Here is a 4,842-nt window from a genome sequence, read left to right as displayed (position 1 = left end):
CCCCAGGAGGTGCGCTCTGCACCTCTGGATGCAGCGCAAGAGGTGCCAGGGTTGGGCACCCCAGGATTGAGCTGCCCCACAGCTGGTAACACACCCCCCAGTTCCCCCGTATCAGCAAGCGGTCATGTTTGGGATGGTAACGAGAGGGTTTCCCTTGTGTCTGGGGTTGATTCACTGCTCTGTCACGCGAGACCGTGACTCAGCCTGAGCGCAAGGGAACGCCCAGGCGTGAAACTCGGGCAGGGGAGCAGCAGCACCAGCCCCGGCCGTGCCCCAACTGGCCCTCGCCCACAGCTTATGGCCTGTGTTGATGCTTGCCCACGCTTCTGCTCGCCAAGAAGCAGATTGAGCCACCCGGCACAGCTCCGTGCTGCCCTTTGGAAGGAGCACGGTGCAGCACTCGAGGCACAGCCACCTAAACTGGAAATGCTGGGGGAGCGCTGCTCCATGCTGCACGCTGGCCTGCGGTGGTCAGGGAAAACCCAGATGGCTGCTCGGCCTCGTTGGGTTCGCAGGAACCATCGGGATCTGTTCTTTGTGAAAGCAGGGAAAACACACAAAAATGATGTAATGTTCCAGTAGGTGCCAAAGTCACGTTTCGTTGCGCTCCCGTTGGTATGCTGATACTTAATTCCTAAGTGCCCCCTCGAGCACCCAGCGACTGCCCCCCCTTGGCTTCCCCTCCGTGTTTATAGCGTTGGAGGGAAAGATGTAATTTTGCCTGGCTCACGTGGCCGGCAGCTGAATCCTCCTGCCCGCAGCCTGCGGGTTGCCCGGCCCCTCGCTGCCTTTGCAGGAGCTCCCTGACAACTTTTATAAATAACCCCTGTAAAATAGATATTATTGTAAACATAATAAAAATATAACGCATAATGTAATAAAGAATTAAAACGGGGGTTGTTGTTAATATGCGTTGATATAAATTTATAATATACACATAATAAAGTCCCGTGTGCGTGTTGATCCTCTTTTTGATGCAGACAAGGAGTGGGCAGCGTTGCGAGGGGGATTTCTTACACTGGAGACAGCCCGAGTTCAAATAGGTTGAAAGAGGAGATTAAAAGAAAAGCAGCTGGGAAATGGAGAGGGGAAAAAAAAAAAAATGAGGATGGAAAAGGAGATCTGTTAATTTGAAAGTCTGATTAAACCAAGATGGGCTCAGGCCCTGTTTCCTCATTCCCTCTGAGAACTGCAGCTCAGGTCAAGCTTGTATTGCCCCATTTATGGGTGTTTTTTTTTTTTTCCCTTTCTCTTTCTCTTAAGGCATGTGGCATCAGAGGGAAGGAGGGACAGAGGTTTGGTCCTGTGCTGTGCCAGGGGAACGTTCCTGCCATATTTTTCCAGCCGGGGCAGGGCGTTCTGGGCATGGCTTCGTTCCCGGGCTCACTCCACACGTGCTCATTGCCACCCCGTCGCTCCATCAGCTCTTCCTGCCTTCGTTTTTCCGAGCTGCCCTCCCTCAGAGGCATCTCGACGTGCTTGCTGCTGCCAGATCACAAAGAGCTGACTGCAGGGCAGGCACGCTGAACGGGCACGCAGTGGAAGCACTCTGGAGGAAAAGCAATGCCAAATGGGGGAAAGACAAAAGGACAAAACTGCACAGAGAGATACCGCGGCCGTGGGGCTGGTGTGCTTGGGGGCACAGTGCTGAAAAGGCCACAAAAAAACTGGATTTAAACCCATAATGTGCAACGCTCCCGGAGCTCGCGGGGGCAGTTTCATAATTCACCTGGTTTCAGCTGGCCCACTTACCCCGCGAGCATTCAGCATTGCTTTTCCCACCCCCAGTCCCTCGCCAGCAGGAGCCAGCCGTGCTGTGCAATCCTTATGTAAGGGGTCGGGTGCTGCAAAATCCCTGCTCCGCCCCAGGTGCCACCTCACTGCCTTAGCCCGGGTCCTTCTGGAGTGCCAGGTCCGTCCTCACGCTGGTTATAAAAGGTTCTTGAACACATTTGCTTCTTCCCGCAGTTATTCTTATCACTTCTGCCTTCTCCGTCTTCATTCTTACACTGCTTCTGCTTAATTGCATGAGAAAGTACAGGGGATGCAAATCTTAACTCTGCTTAGAGAGGGTTGCAGGAGGACTTCTCCTAAGCGCTCGCACTCCTCTGTGGCAGTGATTTGTCATCGCTGTTCTTGTTTCTGCATCCTTATCCTCGGGTTAAGAGGCCAAGATTCCTAGGAAATAGCAAAAAGTGTTAAAATGAAATGAGCTTTCTCCCTCCTTTTCTTCTGAAGCCTTTCTCATATTTCTGTGTTGGTTTTTGTTGTTGTTGTTGTTTTATTTTTTTTTTTCCTTACTGAATTATTTTTAAGCGAAGCAGATCTTTGTTGCTTAGGAAATCCTCCTGTTCCTGCTGCTCCTGTTTCTCACCCCAAATCGTGTTGTGACCGCCTACATTTCAGCAGGGATTGCAACCAGAGGAATCATCTTTGCTCCTTCAGTAAACATTGCTCCACACCATGGCCGTAACAAAGCCATCATAATTCACTCGGAGAGCAGACAGAATTGCAGCAGCTAATTAATTGACTTGTTTCATCAGTCTGCGGGGAGGACCTTCCTTCTGGAAGATGCTCTGTAAACTGAAGGAACTATTAAAGAACAGGAGAAGTGATTTAGATAAAAGAGACGTCAGGCAAAAGCTTCAACCAAAGCAACCTCCGAGTGCATTTGGGGCCAGGCTGGGTTTAACGCTGTGGCTGCCTCCCTGCTGTCTGGGTCTGGTCAGGCTGAGCACAGGGACAACAAACGATTGCACAAGTCCTACAATAAACAGATGCAACTTTTCTAATCTGATTTAGACCATCAGGCCTGTTTCCAGTAGGTTCTTCACCCCGAATGGCACCCTCAGGACTCTTCCAAGGGTTTGCTGAATAAAATATCCCACTCTCGGCTCTGGATTCGGATAATGCTGGTGTTGGAGGACCAACTACAACCTTCCCAGGCTTCTCTTCCTTCCTCACATTTCTCTAAGGGTCAGTAAGAGCTCTTCTAAGCCCAGCTGCCCGTTTATTTCCAATATTGTTTTCGATTCTTTCTTTCTCTCCTGTGCTGACAGACAGATGGACACCGTACTCAAAACATCCTTCCCCACCAGCCTCTTTTCTGCAACGTGGCTGTAGTAAGTCCACGCCAGAATCTGCCTGTGCCAAGTTTGTTTCTAGGATTTCCCCCTGCCGATACACCTCTTCCCAGGGAGAGGCTTCCAGCTCCTCTCGTGCCTTGGCAGAAATACCCGCGTCCACCTGCCTGCATGATTCAGCACGATCCTCGCAATATGTTCCGGCCAGGTTCGTGCACCTGGAAACCAGGGGAGCAGACGGGTTTCCAGGCAGTGCTCTGAAGTCCTCTCGTTAACTCCGCTTTTAATTGAGCGGTCACACTTTCCTGCAGCCCCGTGCTGAGCAGTGGCTGCCGGCGAAGCTGCCTGCTTCACCTCTGCCCTCGCTTCCTTCCTGCTGAGCACAAACAGCACACTCAGCTGCAAAGTGCCCTGAGCTGCAGCTACGTAAACGAGGTGACGTGGAGTAATGTACAGCCACCGGGGCTCCCGTTCCTTCCGTGAAAAACAAATCCTTGCCCAAGGATTACCCGAGTGAAAGCCAGCAGAGGGGCTGAGCTATGTCTGGGTTAATTTTCCTGCTCCTGCCAGGGATACAAGTCCCTGGACAGCCTGGGAAGGCTTTGTCCTTCGGAGACCCTTGGTGGCTTTTCTCTCCTGGATGGTGTTTCCATCTCAGAAACACCCCTCCCTCTTTCTGCTCTTGCAACTGAAATAGTCGGCTGTCTTCAGAGCCCCCTTACCCACTTTATTTTTTTTTCCTGGCATCTTTTGCACCGCTCGTGTGCTCACAGCAACCGTTATCCCAGCTGCTTCCTGCTCCAAAGGGCCGTGCCAGCAACGAGAGCTCATTTAGCCCCTGGGAAACCTGCCTGGCCCCTCTTGTCCGTGGGTCCTGCTAGCAGAGCTCAGCAGGTGAAGCGGCGTGAGCAGCACTGTGAGCTGCTGAAGTGATGCTGAGAAGCTTTAGTAGGCTCAGCATCCTACCAGCCACGCTGAGAAGCTTTCAGTCGGCTTCCAAAATCCTACCTTGGACTTGGTGGTGGGGAGATGCCCTGGAAAGAGCTCCTCTGTCCTCCTTGACCCTTCTCTCTGGGCAGGCCCTGGGCTTGCGGCAGCAGTCTGCAGCAACAGCACGTGTTTCATCAGGGAGGAAAAGCAGTCTGAAAAACCCAAACCACAAACCCCACACCGAAAACGCTGCAGCACTTCTCGAGCGCCTGCTTTGTCACCTCAACAATGAAGTTTGATGTGCAATAGTGCATTGCTCGAATCAATGAGAGGAAAAAGCTGCAGACCTCGTCGCTGATTCCCAAGTCTTTGGCTTCCTTATTGCTGTTCATCTGCTCTATTTTAGTAGTAATCCCATGAAGTAATCCCACAGAATAGTTTTGAACACCTTCGTTGTGCAATCAACAGACTATGTGAAATTAAAGACACTTTAGCAACCTGATGAAAAGTAGGGCTGAATTTTTTTCCTCGTGCTGATGTTTCATAGCTCAGCTTCTGATGTGAAAATGAGCATGCGTTCACATGCAGAGCGCCCTGCGCTGCTTTTACGAGCCGCTTTATGGCACTGCTCAGTTAGAAATCGGTACACTGCTGCACCGACCGCTACCAGATAAATCTAGAGGCCTCATTTAAATAACCTTCGCAGCTCTTCCTGTTAAGACTACAATGCAAACAGATCACATTCTCTAATCCTACGTAATGCCTTATGTAAAACCACTTAACATTCCTTTTAAGGCTGGGACCCATCCAGATGAAAGATGCTACATAA

Source organism: Anas platyrhynchos, chromosome 5 (assembly GCF_047663525.1).
Source record: "Anas platyrhynchos isolate ZD024472 breed Pekin duck chromosome 5, IASCAAS_PekinDuck_T2T, whole genome shotgun sequence".
Classification (NCBI taxonomy): domain Eukaryota; kingdom Metazoa; phylum Chordata; class Aves; order Anseriformes; family Anatidae; genus Anas; species Anas platyrhynchos.
This window is presented reverse-complemented; position numbering follows the sequence as displayed.